This window comes from Epinephelus lanceolatus, chromosome 12 (genome assembly GCF_041903045.1).
Source record: "Epinephelus lanceolatus isolate andai-2023 chromosome 12, ASM4190304v1, whole genome shotgun sequence".
NCBI lineage: Eukaryota > Metazoa > Chordata > Actinopteri > Perciformes > Serranidae > Epinephelus > Epinephelus lanceolatus.
The window spans coordinates 2,334,737-2,354,247 of record NC_135745.1 but is presented as its reverse complement, the minus strand read 5'-3'; the positions used below and the strand labels follow the sequence as shown (position 1 = coordinate 2,354,247).

General features: G+C 42.8%; 1 pseudogene; it reads right to left on the bottom strand.

Moving 5' to 3' along the window:
* Positions 1–611: 611 nt before the first annotated feature.
* Positions 612–16,310, bottom strand: LOC144465039 (uncharacterized; annotated as a pseudogene).
* Between the last annotated feature and the right edge of the window lie 3,201 nt (positions 16,311–19,511).

Genomic DNA, 19,511 nt, shown 5'->3' with positions numbered 1-19,511 from the left:
ACGGTAACAAATCAGGAAAATTTTTGGCTAATCAGCTCCAACGCAATAAAGAAAAATCTCTGATACCAACAATCCAGGGGCCGTCCGGAAATTATACACAATCTCCTCAGGAGATCAATCAGATTTTCTATTCTTTCTACCATAACTTATATTCAACAGTAAACAATCCAAACCCAGAAGATATTCAGGCTTTTCTCAATAACCTAAATTTACCTCAGTTATCCACGGAACACAGAAATATGTTAGACGCCCCCCTGACTATTAATGACCTGCAGAGCGCATTAGACAAAATGCCAACAGGTAAGGCTCCAGGTCCAGACGGCTTTCCTGCCGAATTTATAAAACATTTCTGGACAATATTAGCACCACTTTTCATCAGGACAGTGACAGAGATCAAAAAGAACGGATGTATAAGACCTCACATGAATACAGCAGCAATCAAATTATTACTAAAGCCAGACAAAGACCCCACGCTTCCTTCTAGCTACCGTCCTCTATCACTAATTAACAGTGATATCAAAATTATTTCAAAGGCACTTGCTTCTAGACTGGAGAAAATAATCGCATCAATAATCCATAATGATCAAACGGGCTTCATTAATGGCAGACACTCAAGCAATAATGTCAGAAGAGTTCTTAATCTGATAAGTAAAGCACAACGCGTTAATACAAAAGCAATTATTTTGTCACTTGATGCAGAAAAAGCCTTCGACAAGGTCAACTGGTCCTTCCTATTCGCCACCCTGAGTGGATTTGGCTTTGGAGAGTCATTTATCCAGTGGGTATCAGCCTTATACAATTCCCCTAAGGCCACAGTCACCACCAACGGGATCACATCTAAAAGCTTCATTTTGCAGAGAGGAACCAGACAAGGGTGCCCACTCTCGCCTCTACTGTCTACCATCGAACCATTGGCTATGGCAGTCCGTCAGAACAGCAAGATCATAGGTATCCATTCCGCCAATTCAGAGCATAAAATTAATCTATATGCCGACGACATTTTACTTTATCTACAAGAACCGAAATCGTCTTTACATGAAGTATTTAATCTCATAACACATTTTTCTAAACTTTCGGACTACTCCATCAACTGGTCCAAATCGACAATAATGCCAATAACGGAGAACTTTTGGAATCCTGCAGACCAAAAATTTTCTCTCCCTGCGGGCAACATTAGATATCTTGGCATAAATATTTCACCCAAACTATCAGACCTGGTCCACCTGAACTTTAGCCCGCTGCTAGATAAGATCTGTGGTGACCTGAGGCGCTGGAATAATCTTCCCATCTCCCTCCTGGGACGAATAGCTACAGTTAAGATGAAAATTCTACCCCAAATTAACTATTTTTTTTCCATGATTCCATTCACACCCACATCAAAATGGTTCCTGTCATTAGATTCCGCAATTATAAAATTCTACTCAAAGAACAAAACAGCAAAAATTAGCCTAAGCACCCTTCAGAAAAACAAATTGGAAGGGGGATTGGACGCTCCTAACTTTAAACATTACTATTTAGCTAACCAGCTACAATACCTATTGAAATGGCTATATCCTAACGAAGAATACAACTCCTGGCTTGAACTAGAACAGGCGGACTGCAACAATATAAAACTCTCTGACCTCCCGTTTATCACCACTACACTCAGACGTCATAACTGTTTTAAGAACCCAATGATTGCTTCCACCTTATCAGCCTGGTGGAAAACACTAGAAATCACAAACTCTCCGATAGAACCTTGCTTGCTCTCTCCAATATGGCACAACCCGGATTTTGAAATTAACAAAAGACCTCTCCATTTTAGCACATGGGAGTTGAAGGGAGTAACTCATCGCCATCACCTTTTCCAAGACAATATACTTATGACATACACAAACTTATTTCAAACTTTTGAAATAAGAAATGGCAATTTTCTACAATATTTACAATTGATAAAAACAATCAAGAGGAGAATTCCAGCGCCTCAGGACACTTTGCAGCCACCAGAATTTGCCAAACATATTACAAAGCTTTCTCCGAGTAATAAGAAGAACCTTTCTAAGATTTATAAATTACTGTCAAAGACCCGTTCTATACATTTACCAACTTTAAAATGGGAAAAAGAACTGGGTGTACCACCGGACCCTGACTTCTGGACTCAGATATGCAAAAATACATTTAAGATGACAAGACATACTAATATACAACTTATCCAATTTAAAGTACTCCACAGAACACACATCACCCAACAAAAGATGAATAGAATGGGCTTTAGTCAATCTGACACATGCACTCAGTGTACTCAGAACACTGCAGACACCTACTTTCATGCACTCTGGTTATGTTCACCCGTCTAGCACTTCTGGTCTACAGTCACCCAAAAACTCTCCTCCATTTTGGACTGCAGGATCCCATTATCTCCCAACCTGTGCTTAATTGGTGACCTGATGACAATTGACCTCCCAAACAGCCACTGCAACTGTCTTCTTGTAGCTCTCGCCATCGCCAAGAAAACAATCCTAGTCAACTGGAAAGATAAACAGACCCTCAACATCAACCATTGGCTGAATCTCCTTGTAGAACATATTTCGCTGGAGAAAATATCTGCTGGCCACAGAAACCAATTAACATACTTTACAGAAAAATGGTCACCATTTATTCACTCACTAAACGTGTCTGTATAGTGCCACTCAGCCTGTGAGCATATGCCACCTGTACATATAAATATTACAACTGAAGAAAGACTGTTGTGTAATATGTAACGTGTTTCTGTTAATGATGTAACCCCTAATCCCTTGATCTCTCTCACCACAATACACCACAGCGGTTCATCAGAACTCAAGGTCTTAAGCATGTGTTAGGTGCACCTTCTTCCCCTTGAATCCGGGCCTGCTCCTTGGCTCTGTGGTGGATTGTGGGGCCAGGCGGTTTCCCCTGGGGGCGGGTGCATCTGGACTGCTCGCCCTGTGTGCCTGGGGGGGGCGGGGTCTCCTCGTGCTCCCTGGGCCTGGGGCGGCGTGGCCGGTCCCCCCTGGGGGCTGTTTCCGCCCCTGGTGGTGCGGGGTGGGTGGGCTCCTCCTCCCTCCCCCCTCTCCCCGTCCCTCCCTGCTCCTCTCTCCCGGCCTCGGGTGGGCCCGGGGTCCTCCCCTGGGTTGCGGGGCCTGGCGTGGGGGCTGGGTGCTGCCCGCAGGGGGTGTTCTGGTGCTGCACAGTGTGGGCCTGCCCGTTGGTGTGCGGCCGCCGGTGGGGGCGGGTCGGATGGGATGGGGGTCCGGCTTTGGGTCTGTGGCGGTCTGGGGGGGGACTGGCGGGGTTGCGGGTTGGTCTGTGCTCTGGCGCGTCGGGGTCGGGGGGGGCTGGGTGGGGCCCATCATCCGTTCACCCTGGTGGCGCGCCTTGTTCTTCTGCTGGGGGCCGATCTGCTGCGGGCGGTGTGGCCCAGGTCGGGACCACTGCGGGGGCCCGACGTTGCAGTTGCCAGGGGGGCGGGGTTAGGTGGGGGCCCGTTGGGTTTCCTTGGGGCCCGCCTGGCCCGCTGTCCATGGGCACTGGGGGCCTCGCGGCGCCGGGGTCTGGTTGGCGCCACCTCCTGGCCCCTCCCATCCATCCCTCCAGCCCTCGGGCCGGGCCTACACTGGCCTGGCCTCCTAAACCACATTTAGTTCACTCACCACACATTGCACAGTTTTAATGCACCACATACACTCACTCTTCGGGGTGCAGACCACGGATGGATTGGGGGGCTTCATAATGGGGCAGGCTATGGGATAGTAATGTCCGGTAGCCCTCCATGCTGCCCCCCGGCCCATCCTTATCTGTTCTCCAATTTTAAAGCACCACATACACCTACATCTTGGGGGACAGATGGGAACAGGTTCCAGGTGCCTTATGGCTGCACGGGCTGCAGGACAGCAGTGTGCTGTAGCCATCAGCCTTGCCCCCACCTGTCTTTTATGTTCCTCAATTTTAATGCATCACATCACACTTATGGGCACTCACATTCACATTCACGGTGTAGGGTTAATGTTTCTCCGTCAGGGATCGGAGAATCATAGTAAGAGGGGGGGTGGTGGGTTTACACACACTGTAGATATGCATGGCGTGGCTAGTGGGGCCCGGCCCTCCTGGGCTGAGGGTTGGAGCCAGGGAGCCCATTTACATCATGGTGGTTTGGCTGGGTTCCCGGTGTCGGGGGGGTCCCGTGGCCCTGTGGCGGGTGGGCCGGGTGGCGCCCTGGGGGCTCTGTGGGTTCCTGCCGGGGTTCTGCCTCCTGACCGGCTGTGGTTTATGGGCCCTCTGCTAAGGGGTCCCGATGGGGGATTGACTGCTCGTGGCGGTCCGCTCTCTCCTGTGTGTTGGTGGGGGTCCATCTTGGGGGGTTCGGGCGGGTGGCCCTTCGCGGTCCCCTGGTTCCCGATGCGCCGGGGACATATGCCTTGCAGTATCACCGCCTCCTTGCCTCCCTCGTCCGCCCGGGCCTGGGTGGGCTCTCGTTACTGTCCGATCCGGCGTCTGCTGGTGGCCGGCGCCTGGTGCGGGCCCGTCCGGTGCGGTGCTGGTTCTCTCCCCGGGGGCGGTGCCAGGCCCACGCGCCTGGCTCCTTGGGTCGGGGGCGGTCCCTGGGTGCGTCCGTGGGTGGGGGATGGGGGCGGGGGCGGGCGGGTGGTCGGGGGGGGTGGGGGCGGTCCGCGTCGGGCGGTGGGTGGGCGGGCCCTCCTGCTCCGCCTGTCTGGGGTGTGTCTCTGGCTCTCTGGGGGTGCCGGCCTTCGCCGCCCTGGGTCCTTGGGCCTGCGTGGTGTCCTGAAGCCTCTGTGGCTCCATGGTCTTGGGGTCTGGGCGCTCCTGCGGTTTTGGGGTGCCATACCGCCCCCCTTCCCCCGCAGGGCTGGCCCTGGACCCTGGTGATGGTTCTCATAAACATATTGGAAGGGTTCAAATACACGCATGCATGTTTGATACTTCAGCTCCATGACGCACTCCAAAGGGGCCCACTTGCTTCTCAAACTTACCACACCGCGCTGGCAACTCTTCTCTGCAATCGGGCTTTCCCCCTCCACCAAGACTCTCACATTTTTGGTGTTCAGTATAGACTTCTCTTTTGTTTTTGTTTTTCAGTACAGTATAGTAGACATGTATATGTTTATTTTCGATAATCTGCATGGAGCACAACCACCTCAAGGCCACAATACATCAGCTACACTGCCTGTTGGCTCAAGGAGCAGTCCTCGCCAAAGGACCCTCTTGTTTTTGCTGCGTGCGTTTATTGTGGACCGACTCCAACAGTAGTGGACTACTCACAGACCAGTCCTTGCCAAAGGCGAGGACCCCCCCTATACTTTTTGCTGCGTTTATTCTCACAGACCAGTCCACGCCAAAGGCGAGGACACTATTGTTTTTGCTGCGTTTATTATTAGGGACCGAGCCCTAACGCAGAGGACTGCTCACTCTTGTTTTTGCTGCGTTTATTATTATTAGGGACCGAGCCTAGAGGCAGAGGACTGCTCACAGAGCAGTCCTCGCGAGGACCCTCTTGTTTTTGCTGCGTGCGTTTATTGTGGACCGACTCCAACAGTAGTGGACTACTCACAGACCAGTCCTCGCCAAAGGCGAGGACTCCCCCTATACTTTTTGCTGTGTTTATTCTCACAGACCAGTCCTCGCCGAAGGCGTTTTTGCTGCGTTTATTATTATTAGGGACCGAGCCCTAAGGCAGAGGACTGCTCTGTGAGCAGTCCTCTGCCTTAGGGCTCGGTCGCCAAAGGCGAGGACCCTATTGTTTTTGCTCCGTTTATTATTATTATTCTTTCTCCCGCCGCCTCTTTGAACTGGAATTTGACCCAAAAGTGCCAAAATGGGCTCTCTAGCGCCACCTAGGCACACAAAAATGGCTGCTACGGCCTGTAGGAACGTCGTAGAAACATGAAACCAAAAGTGGCGTGTTCATCTCATGAAGACCTAAAAATCACGCGCTGACACCCCTGACCTAAATCCAACAGGAAGTGAGCTATTTGCCCTTTCAAAGTAAGATTTTGCCTTAAAACTGCCTTTCCTAAAAAATCTTCTTCTCATACACCGCTTATCCAATCGGCTTCAAACTTGCACACATGACAGATCAACTCGTTCTAATCAAAAGTTATTTGTAACTTTTTCATTACTCGCTTAGTTTGGATTTTATGGGCTCCATAAGGTGAGATGTCAGAAAAACGTCCTGGCGATCTTCGAAAGCTGTCCCATAGGAAATGAATGGCAGCAGGGGGGAGAAAGACACCAATCTTAGGGCTTTTTCTAGCATTTACAACGTCTCCATACTTTGTGCTACAGACTCCATTCCAACTCTCAAATGTTGCCACAGGTCTCATCTATTCACTCATGTTTTCATCTTTTTCATATCTTTTACCGTTTTTCATCTGTGCCTCTCAAAGTACCATGAGCAAAAGTGGAGAAATTCTGAGTTTACAATGGGTGTGTCTTGCACAGAATGCTGTGAGCTAGAGTGGAGAGGGCTCTAAAAATCGTCTAAAACTTTTGTCTTTAACTCGCTGCCATGGCCACAATTTTCACTGTACAGACACAATTTATACCACAAAACGTAGGAAAATTTGTCCTGCTCACAGATATGTTGACATGGAATCTCTCACACGTACACATTTTTGCTGAGTGGCTCCAAAACGAAGGGAGGGCTGATTTTTTTCTCATTCACTCCCATGTAAACTCTGAGGAGAAATTTCTGGAAACAGCTGGGGTGCAACACATTTTAAACTCGCTCCCCTGACCACATTTTTGACTCGAGAAATATAAAACGGGACACGCGCGTTCACGAGACGTGGCTGTCTCTCAAAATCACTTTATTTTCTTGCTTGGACCAACGGTTTGGGTATGCGAAGCATTTGTTCGAGGAGTTAAATCCCTTTATAAACAGCCTGTGGTGATCTGCTTTCCTGACGTGTCTGTGTCTGCCACAGGTGCGGGCAAGTCATTAATCGCCATGACAACGGCTGCACACACAGACACAGCCACAGGGTTCTCTGGTCTGTGTGTCTCACAATCTTTAAAGGACAGATTACATCAGCAGAAACTTCATTTGAAACAGAACACACACATTATTAACCCCTACAGTGCCAAAATGGGCTCTCTAGCGCCACATAGGTGCACTAAACTGGCCACTGCAGCCCGTAGGAATGTCGTATCAAGATCAAACCAAAACTGGAGTGTTCGACCTACAAATAACACGCTAACACCCATGACCTAAATCCAACAGGAAGTGAGCTATTTGCCCTTTCAAAGTAAGATTTCCCCTCAAACGTGCTCTTAAAAAAAAACACATCTCCTCCTACACCGTTTATTGTGTCGGCTTTAAAGATGCACACATGACAGCTCAACTGCTGCTAAACAGATCTTCTGTATAACTTTATCTCTCTCATCATCACATTTTTTTCATGATTGGACCAACGGTTTGGGAATGGGAAGAACTTGTTCGAGGAGTTAAATCTCCACTACAACAGGTCTCTCTCTGTGTTCTGTCTGTCTCTCTCTGCTCTTCTCCCAGGTGCACCTACTTCATCACCATGGCAACCGCTGTCACACACAAACTCACAGAAACATGATGTGTGTGTGTGTCTAAATCTTACATGCAGATATGACAGGGGCAGAATCTCCATTTTGACCCTTTAGGTGCCAGAGTTTATTGAGCAAAAAAAAATTCCATTTTCATTTCCACATTTCAAAAGGCTGTGGCTTGAAAGGGGTGAGACATAAAGGCATACTGTAAATGACAAAACTATTCATCATGACCCAAAGTTTGTCATGGGAGTAAATTAACTCATCTAATTTGCATTCCGTGACGTCACTAGACGGCGGCCATATTGGATTTCATAAATATCAGTAAAAAAGCCTTTTGAACATATTTACACAGTACATTTCTTTTATTTTGTGCCATTTTTGTCATCTCAGCCTCGAAATAAGGGAACAGGAATCTGATGGGAGTAAATTACCTAATCTAATTTGCATATTGTGGTGTCACTACATGGCAGCCATATTCGATTTCATGAATCTCAGTAAACACCATTTTGAACATATTTACGCAGTACATTTCGTTTGTTTTGTGTTGTTTTTGTCATCTCGTCCTCAAAATAAAGTAAGAGGAATCTGATGGGAATGAATTAACTCATCTAATTTGCATATTGTGAAATCACTTCTACATACCTACAGCTACAGAAAGCATTCAAACATCAAAACGTTCAGCTCTGTAAGGATTTTCTGATGTTTGTGGCAACATGTTTGATATTTCTAAATAATTCACAGTGACGACATAAGCTGGGGCCCGAAATGGGCGCGAATGCGAGGTCCCGCCAAACGCTGCTTGCAGCTTTAATTATTCTTTCTCCCGCCGCCTCTTTGAACTGGAATTTGACCCCCTAAACATGCTCAAAAACTCACCAAAATTGGCATACACATCAGAACCGGTGAAAAATTTTAGAAAATCATGACATTAACCCCTGAAGTGCCAAAATGGGCTCTCTAGCGCCACCTAGGCACACAAAAATGGCTGCTACGGCCTGTAGGAACATCGTAGAAACATGAAACCAAAACTGCCGTGTTCGTCTCATGAAGACCTAAAAATCATGCGCTGACACCCCTGACCTAAATCCAACAGGAAGTGAGCTATTTGCCCTTTCAAAGTAAGATTTTGCCTTAAAACTGCCTTTCCTAAAAAATCTTCTTCTCATACACCGCTTATCCAATCGGCTTCAAACTTGCACAGATGACAGATCAACTCGTTCTAATCAAAAGTTATTCGTAACTTTTTCATTACTCGCTTAGTTTGGATTTTATGGCCTCCATAAGGTGAGATGTCAGAAAAACGTTCTGGCGATCTTGGAAAGCTGTCCCATAGGAAATGAATGGCAGCAGGGGGGAGAAAGACACCAATCTTAGGGCTTTTTCTAGCATTTACAGCGTCTCCATACTTTGTGCTACAGACTCCATTCCAACTCTCAAATGTTGCCACAGGTCTCATCTATTCACTCATGTTTTCATCTTTTTCATATCTTTTACCGTTTTTCATCTGTGCCTCTCAAAGTACCATGAGCAAAAGTGGAGAAATTCTGAGTTTACAATGGGTGTGTATTGCACAGAATGCTGTGAGCTAGAGTGGAAAGGGCTCTAAAAATCGTCTAAAACTTTTGTCTTTAACTCGCTGCCATGGCCACAATTTTCACTGTACAGACACAATTTATACCACAAAACGTAGGAAAATTTGTCCTGCTCACAGATATGTTGACATGGAATCTCTCACACGTACACATTTTTGCTGAGTGGCTCCAAAGCAAAGGGAGCGCTGATTTTTTTCTCATTCACTCCCATGTAAACTCAGAGGAGAATTTTCTGGAAACAGCTGGGGTGCAACACATTTTAAACTCGCTCTCCTGACCACATTTTTGACTCGAGAAATATAAAACGCGACACGTGCGTTCACGAGACGTGGCTGTCTCTCAAAATCACTTTATTTTCTTGCTTGGACCAACGGTTTGGGTATGCGAAGCATTTGTTCGAGGAGTTAAATCCCTTTATAAACAGCCTTTAGTGATCTGCTCTCCTGACGTGTCTGTGTCTGCCACAGGTGCGGGCAAGTCATTAATCGCCATGACAACGGCTGCACACACAGACACAGCCACAGGGCTCTCTGGTCTGTGTGTCTCACAATCTTTAAATGACAGATTACAGCAGCAGAATCTTCATTTCAAACAGCAAATACACATTATTAACCCCTAAAGTGCCAAAATGGGCTCTCTAGCGCCACATAGGTGCACTAAACTGGCCACTGCAGCCCGTAGGAATGTCGTATCAAGATCAAACCAAAACTGGTGTGTTTGACTTACAAATCACGCGTTGACACCCATCACCTAATTCCAACAGGAAGTGAGCTACTTGACCTTTCAAAGTAAGATTTCACCTCAAACGTGCTCTCAAAAAAACATATCTCCTCCTACATTGTTTATCGTATCGCCTTCAAACAGGGACACGTGCCAGCTCAACTGCTGCTAAACAGATCTTCTTTATAACTTTATCTCTCTCACCATTACTTTTTTTTGATGATTGGACCAACGGTTTGGGAATGGGAAGAATGTGTTTGAGGAGTTAAATCTCCACTAAAACCGGTCTCCTGTGTGTTCTGTCTGTCTCTCTATGCTCTTCTGCTAGGTGCACTTACTTAATTACCATGGCAACTGCTGTCACACACAAACTCAGAGAAACATGATGTCTGTGCGTGTCTAAATCTTACATGCAGACATGACAGGGGCAGCATCTCCATTTTAACCCTTTAGGTGCCAGAGTTTATTGAGGAAAATATTCCATTTTCATTTCAACATTTCAAAAGGCTGTGGCTTGAAAGTGGTGAGAGATAAAGGCATACTGTAAATGAGAAAAATATTCATCATGACCCAAAGTTTGTCACTGGAGTAAATTCACTCATCTAATTTGCATATTGTGGTGTCATTAGGCGGCGGCCATATTGAATTTCATAAAGCTCAGTAAAACAACATTTTGAACATGTTTACACAGTACATTTCTTTTGTTTTGTGCTGTTTTTGTCATCTCAAAATAAAGGAAGAGGAATCTGATGGGAAGAAATTCGCTCATCTAATTTGCATATTGTGACGTCACTTCTCCATACCTACAGCTACAGAAAGCATTCAAACATCAAAACGTTCAGCTCTGTAAGGATTTTCTGATGTTTGTGGCAATATGTTTGATATTTCTAAATAATTCACAGTGACAACATAAGCTGGGGGCCGAAACGGGCGCGAGTGCGAGGTCCCGCCAAACGCTCCTTGCAGCTTTAATAACTGTATATGTTATAGTCTTTAAATGTGTAGTTTTATGCGTAATGTGTAAACCTCAGATTCAGGAGGAGTAATGTGGATTCCATCCTGGCCGTGGAAAAATGGACCAGCTCTTTACCCTTGCAGGGCTGCTGGAGAGGTCATGGGGGCTTGACCATCCAGTCTACATGTATTTTGTGGACTTGGAGAAAGCTTAAAACCATGTAAGGAGGGTACTGCAGGATTACGGGATATAGGGGTCATTGATACAAGCCATCTGGTCCATGTATAACAAAAGTGAGAGCTGTGTCCACATACTCGGCATACCACTGGGGTTGTCCCTTGTTGGTGATTCTGTTGATATTCATGGTCACACAGCAAATTCTGGCCTTTGGAATAAACTCTCTGTGAGTTTATATCAACTATATATGACTGTACATGTGAGACCATTGAATACACTCTAGGGAAAAGTTAAAGTAACTCTTTTCTCGAAGTTGATCTTTCAACACTTCTCAGGAGTTAAAACTGAACTCTTGTGGGAGTTAAAATACTACTCCCATGTAGGGTAAATACATCTCTCACCTTGAGTTCATTTTAATGTTAACTCTTTCATAGTGTTAACAGTTAACACTAAAAAGTGTGTTTTATTTAGCACTTATGGAGTTAATATTTCAAAACACTACAAAATATTCTAGGTGAAAATGACTACAAAAAAAAACATTGATTACCACACATTTTTATTTAAAAAACAGTGCAACAATGCTGTGTGGATACTTGTAATATGACAAGTAAAATTTTGAATCAGTGTAAACATCTTACAGCAAACATTTACATTAGGGCTGTACATTAATGAAAAAATATCTAATTGCAATTATTTTGACTGCTACTGCATTGCGATAGAGAAAATGATAATTTCATCATTATTCTCATTTTCAATTAAAAACATATGTGTGTGTGATTTTTGTAGGTATCTGTACCAAACAAAGATAACGTATTAAGTCTAGAATATGATGTGTAGGCCAGGACATGTCTGCAGCACAATATTTCATTTAAAATGCTATTTTTACACACATTCAAATATTGTGCCTTCCTGCGATTTGAACAATGCAGTAGACCATATTGCAATTTCGATGAAAATTTGATCATTTGTGCAGCCCTAATTAAAACATTTAAAACAAACTGCTTTAACGGCAGCTAAACAGTTGGGACATTGTGTGGTCAAATAAATGACAAAAAAATAATGTATGTAAATAAAAAAGAAATGTAGATATTTCATGAAAAAAAAATATATAACTAAAGAACAATGTCAACACCACATCTCTATGTACTGTAGTGCATAAAATCTTCAGAGGAAAATGCATAAAGTGCAAACATTGTATACTGTAAATGCACTGCACAGACATCTGACAAGATTACAAAAAAACATATCTGTACTGCAGGACTTTAAACCTGTAATTAAAGTACATAAACATGTACATAAAAGCAAGGCTCAATTCCATATAGATTACAGTAAGTCAACAATGTGATAAATTAAATACAACCCTCTTACACAACATAAAAATGTGAATCTGACATCTGCGCATCAAATGATTTGAAATGTCTTAAGCGGTACACATGTGTTATCAGTAGGAGCATGTATCTTAATCAGATGTCTTCTAAATCCAGAATAACTTGAGAATTGCAAGCAACATCCTACTTGACCACATTTTAGTCTCAAATTTTTCCCAGGGTACATTCCATGAATTAGTTTGAGGTGCCTGAACAAAAGTAAAGCTGTATCGAAGGATGAAGCACAAAGGAAACATCTCAACATTTTCATTGTATGAGCTAATTACTGCTTGTTCAACAGCTTTGCTCGCAGCTCTTTGACTTTTGGAGTTTCTTCTGTTGTGCCTATATCAATGTTGTACAGCGTGGTCTGCAAAAATGTGTACAGACTGGACAGAGCATCGTCATATTTCACACTGAACACAAAGTGGGACTTGAACAGCTCATCAAATGCACCCAAGGATGTACATGACTGACATGGAAGAAGCTTTCTATCCAAGACTATGTAGAAGGTGGAAACCTGTGCTTTTGAAGTCCCTGAGGCCAGAAGATATGGCTGGGGGTTTCCTTCAGTGGTCATGAGGTGATCCTCAAGGCTCTGGCAGGACTGAAACACAAAGACAAGCATCTCCATATAAGCCATTACTCTAAAAAAATGTTGCAAGAACCACAATATTTGGTAGATTGTATTGACACACCTTTTGAAATTTCACCAGATGATCTGTTGCCTCTCCGACACTGATCTTCTTGGACCGCTTCCTTCCAGCTGGTTGTGGAGTGAGAAGATGCAGCAAGACAAGAAGAGAAACCATGTCGCTGTCCCACTCTGCAGACAGTGTAAATAACACAATTTACTTAAGAATGTCTGTCTTCACATTTCTGCCTTGTGGAGGACAAGGTTACCTCATCTTCTGCTACTCATCTAAACTTTTAATCCTCACTGCTAGAGTGGGCCAGTCATTACAAACTTGTGCTGTTTTTCGAGAATATTTCCCCTTGATTAAATAGCACTGCTGTGAAACTGAATCTTGAGTTTGAATATTTCACAAAGTAGAAACATCATAGAGCTTCAATGAAGAGCTGCAAAATGATACTCAGCATACAGGATATAGATAATCAGGATTCCCACACATTTTCACAGACAAAATTTCAAAACCTATTCATGAATTTTCAAAAACCCAAAGTGTAATTTCCATGACTTTAAGAAGGTTTTAGAGGTCCTGGGGAAAGTTTTAGAGGTCATACAAGAAGATTGAGGGGTTCTGGAGGAAGTTTTAGGGGACCTGGAGAAACTTTTAGGGGTCCTAGAGGAAGTTTTAGAGGTCATGGAGAAGGGTTTTAAGTCCTAGGGGGTCCTAGAGGAAGTTTTAGGGCCCCTAGAGAGGAAATTTGAGGTCCTGGAGGAGGTTTAGAGGACCTGGAGACGGTTTTAGGGGTACTAGAAGAAGTTTGAGAGGTCTTGCAGGAAGTTTTATGAAAAATGCAGCTTGAGTGCCCATGATTACTGAAATTCCTTGACTTTTCCCAAACATTTGGTGATTTTACTTAATTCCATGACTTTTCAAGGCCTGGAAAATTACTTTTTAATATTCCATGACTTTTCCATGACTGTGGGAACCCTGGATAATACTGCCAGAGATGATTGTCAAATTGTATGTCAAAGTCCAGCTGAAATTACATTTAGTCATCCTTTTTGTAATAAAAAATAATGTCAATGTGTTATTTAAATGCATTGTTAAGTTATTTTTAATTAGTTAATTTTATAATTACAAAGGCAGAGCAAAGGTCTTTGGGGAAATATCAGAAATGTTCCTTTTTGTCTGCAAACTGTTGAGATTTTTTGACAATTAAGTACTAAACTAATGATGAATGACTGTTGAAGTATTACCTGGCTCATCGGCAGTGTCAGATTCTTCATTCAGGGCAGATGTCAGCAGTTTTTTCAGGAGAGACGTCTCTCTGAGGGTCCTGGCCTCTCGGATGACTTTGTCTTTAAATCCGGTGTCCCATTTTACCAGGAATCTGGAAGCAGTCTCTGGACCAAACATCAACAAGAAGTCCTGCAAAATCTGATAAAAAAGGGAAGGACTACCATTACAATCACTGAAAGTAAATCAAGAATTTTTTACAATTGCTTTTCAAATTCATATTTTTTGCCTACAAGTCCCTTTGTGTCCAAGAAACGAGGAAACATTTGAAGTATGTCTGCAGATTGCTGTGGGTCATGGAGCATCTGTTGACGATACTGGTTTCTTTCATCTTCTGGAAGACTAAGTCACGATCAGTGGTGTGGTGAAGAAGAGACATGGCCTCCATACAGTCATCTCCTGTTTGCTGGTCATCTGTGGAACCAAATGTTCTTGTGGGACCTCCTTTTAGCACCACTCTGTTATGGGATGTAGATGTGGTTCTGGATTGGCATTGCACAGTCTTGACATGCCACTCAAGAAAGCCTTTGTTGCTCTGAATGTCATAGAAATGTTCCTGAAAATAGAAGAGTACTTCTGGTTGGAGTGCAGACAATATTAAGTGTTTGATGGCCCTAGTGCATATGTGCTGCATACACAAAAGGTCTACAAACCAAAATGTAACTGCCATCATTATTTCACACTACAGTTACAATGCAAACTCACATATCCCTTTTTTGAGTATGGGTCCTTCAAAGATGGGAAGAGCGACACAATCCCAAGGGCATGAAACTCCTTTGTTGCCTTAAGTACACTTCTCCTGCAAAAGCAAAAGTATTGATTGTGATAAGATTCTCGCCCCGTCTACAAATGAGATTTTCATTTTATTAACATCACGCCTCTTACCCTTCCTTTTCGCGCATGTGAGCAACAATGATGTTCACCATTAAACGCCGGGTGGAATCTTTCAAACTCCCAGTCTCTTCATACTCTTTGATCACAGTCATCCCTGCTGGCTTAGAAGTGAGAATCTGCTCCACTGCCTAAATACAAATGATATAAAATACAAAACAATTAACAACAAGACATTTTTAACCAAATCCACTACAGAAATCTTTTTCAGTTCCTTAATCCCAATTTGTTTAAACTTGGTTTTGAACAAAGGCCAACTTAAGAACAAAGTGTATGTAAGTAATAAGATTACATTTTTTGCACGGGTGCTGTCCATGACAGGTTGAATCATTTGACACCCAGCATCACTTGATTCGCTGCTTAGACTGCTTGAGAGGGACAATGTATCTGTCAGACTTGGGGAGGAAGGCTCTTCACCATCTTGCTGTGGGAGTGTAAAATCTGAGGATCACATGCATACTGTCAACAGTCCGATATTCTCAAGGTTTAGTTCACCTAAAACAACTTGCCCCATTAGACGAGATGGCCATTTTGTATTTCATGATAAACATTTACTAAAAGCCTGTCTACCACAAGGTGTGAGTGTCACAAATTCGGTCAGGTTGGAGCGGTCTCCAAATTCTGTCAGGTCTGAGCGGTCTTTGATGATTCTGCAAGTGGGATGTCTGAAATGCACATGATACAGGAGAGTTAAAATGCCCCGCCCCCCCCACCCACACACACACACACACACACACACACACATTAAAAAAACACCCAGAAATTTACAATCACCTTACCATCAATAGTGGAGATGACAAAACACACGTCTTTTCTTGCAAGTTCTGGAAAGACATCCTCATCCACCTCTATGCCCTGTTCATCTGTGACTTGTAGCACTGCATCTTCTGGTATGAGAAACTTTTGCTGCACTAAGATAAGATAAGATAAGATAAGATACACCTTTATTGATCCCATAATTGAGAAATTCCAGAAAACATAACAATCAACACTCCATTAACAATATTGTTATTACTTCCCCTTTAATGACTTCATATAAAACATGGGTACATCACCTACCTGCACTGATAAAATCTGAGAGGCTGACGTCTTCCAGTTTCACATATTTCCTTGTTCTTCCGTGTTTCACCTTTAACAACATCTTGGCCACTTAAGGGAAAAAAGATTATTTTTACCAATAATAAAAGCAACATGTGGACTGTCACTGTAACAAAAGAGTATTTGTGGAAGCTGTTATTCAACATATAGCATTTAAAGTAACTAAGTATATTTACTCAAGGACTGTACTTAAGTACAATTTTGAGGTACTAAACTACATCTCAGTGGGAAATATTGTACTTTCTACTCCACTACATTTATCTGACAGCTTTATTTACTCTTCAGATGAAGATTTTAAGGTTTTACATGAAATAATATACGTTAATACTGCCTTTTCTATATCCTATTTAATTGTTGCCCTTTCAAAATTTGCTATGCACTTGGTGTGAAACGTGCTTTATAATTTTTATGATGCAGTACTATTGCTATGAAATGAATCAACTTAAAGTATCTAAAATTGGCTCGATGTAAATTACCTACAGCATTAAAATTATTCTTACATGCATGTGTTGGTGATACAACCAAACAATTTAACAGTCTGCATGATGAGTACTTTTACTTTTGATATTTTAAGTATATTCTGTTGATAATACTAATGTAACATTACTTTTACTTTACATTTAGAATTCAGGACTTTAACTTCTAATGGAGCATTTTTACACTACAGAATTTTACTTAAGGATCTGAATGACGTACTTCTCCCACCATGATAATATTAACCCATAAACAGTTTCACATTAACATTATTGTGTTAGCCTGCCTCCAGCTCAACTGCTTGCTTGTTAGCTAGGGTAACGTTAGGTTTAACTAGCAACTGAGGCGACCGTGTCGCGCCTGGTAACGTTAGCTTACCGACCGTCCTCCATACGTCCTTGCCTGCCAAGCAAACAGAAAACAGTGCACGTTCAGTAAATATATTTTCAGAGCAAGAAATAGTGTTGGCTAATATTAACTGACTTACAAGACACACAGAAACAGAAGTACAGAGGAGTATAATGTTAATTTCATGAGCGAAGTGTGTAAGAGAAGCCACATGACTCCACAAGTTTGAGGATAACGTTAGCATTAACTTCGGCAGCTAACGCTAGCTAGCTAGCACAGTCTATGACATAAATATACAAATGTGACGTTATTACACTGACAGAAAGTCTCTCGCAGCCTAATATAACGTTAGTTTGAAAAGTAAAATGCTACTTTTACCTACCTCACGAGTCACGACGAAGTCCAAGTGAAGACTGCTGACTGAACGTGGCATCTAACTGTCAGCACCTATGTAGTGTTGAATCACGCCCCTCAACACTCAGCGAATGAACACCGAAATATTACACCGCCAAAGAGTTACCCTGAACTCAAGCTGTAGTCTAAAATATAGCATAAACTCCAAAAATCTAACCCTTTCAGACTTTTTGATATGAAAATGAAATGAAATGGGATTCAAACTTTGTTATTGCATATATTGACATATAATATCTGACAATAGACTGCAGGCAATCCTACTGGCAGGTGGCAAAACAATGATTCTCCCAAAAAATTAATAAAGATGCTCATTTGAAAAGGTTGTCATGTTTCAGAGTACTTGTACGGATGCTACAACAAACTGGCCCCCATGCTCAGGCTGATCTAAATTCTGAGACCCAACGTGTGAATTTTAGGACCTTTTGTCTGTATTAGGGAGGTCCTGTTGCTGCTGTTTAAATATAACTGGAAAACAATTTATTTTATTTTCCTGTGAAATGCAGTGTGTGAACCAGCCCTTAATTCTTTTATGAATTCATCATATGAAAAACCAAAGACATATATACATACGTACATACACATACACAAACATATATAATATTAATTTGTTAATAAGTTTGTGTACTCTCATGGCAGCCCCTCCAACACATAAACACACACACGCACACACACACACACACACTGATTAAGCCCACCATGTGTTTGAGGGATTAAGTTGTGCATCTCTAACAGGGCACGCCATACCATCTGTGCAGGAGCTGACCAAAGAACACACACACACGCATATATATGTATATATATGTATGTGTTGAGTACTTGTAATCACTTGATTGTAAACCGCCTAAATTGACTTTGCAAAGAAGACCAAACAACAATAGCATGCATGGTTTAATAATGCTTGCATGCTAAATACTCAACATCTACATTACTGTACATGTGCAAATGTAGTGGAAAGTGCTCACAAATAGTTACACACTCACACACAGCAGCAGGGACTATGTAGTATGGCTTAAGTGTGATGTTAAGGCTGCTTTTAATTAATTTGTGCTGATGGAGGAGAGAGTTCACTTTATTAACTAATGCCTTTCAGATGTGTATAACTGTGCAAGCACTGAGAACCAACTGTATTGTAGCATAAATTAATACGTACTGTGGTACGACAGATGACTTGTTTCTTTGCTTGACTCTGTGGAAGTGTGTGTGTGTGTGTGTGTGTGTGTGTGTGTGTGTGTTGAGTTGGCTGTGTTTTAATAAAAAGCCAGTATGTAATTCGTAGACAACTAATGTATATATTACATATACATACGTACGTATACGTACATAATTAATAATTAAGAGGCGAGATTACTCCTAATTAGAAACAAAAACATTGCAAAGTATAAAAAAATACTGACAAATAAACTATAAAACTAAGAAAACAGACTTTTCAGATCTGAACCCTGACCTTCCCATGCACAGACTGTTAACTGATAGCAAGTATTGCAAAAACAAAACATTGTCCGCATCACAATGCTTAAATTTATGTAAAGCTCAATTTTTGACCATTTTTGTTGATATTTCCCTTATCACATCAGCCATTAAAGGCTCTCTAAGTCTTCCTAAGCTTGAAAAGTTTTTGTCACATACAGCAAACATCTCCTCACGATCTGCTAGCTACATGTCCTCTGAATATGCTGTGAAAAAGTCTGGTCTGTGCAGGCAGCCCAGACTCCACAAATGGCAGCAAAAACATTGTGGTCTAGGCTGCACCAACCAGCCAGTGCGAGACCAGCGAAAGCAAGCACACACACATGAACTCACTCATGTCTCACGGTCTCGCTCAAGCGCGCACAGGTGAACGCAGTGCCCAGACAGGCAGTTAGAGCTACAGGCTACAATGAGGCTAAAAGGCAAGCTAGCTCCGTTGTGTTTGATAACATTGTTGAACGTAAACAGAAGTGAAATGTTTTTGTTGCCATTTGCGAAGCCTGGGCTGCCTACAGAGACCGGACTTTTTCACAGCATATAT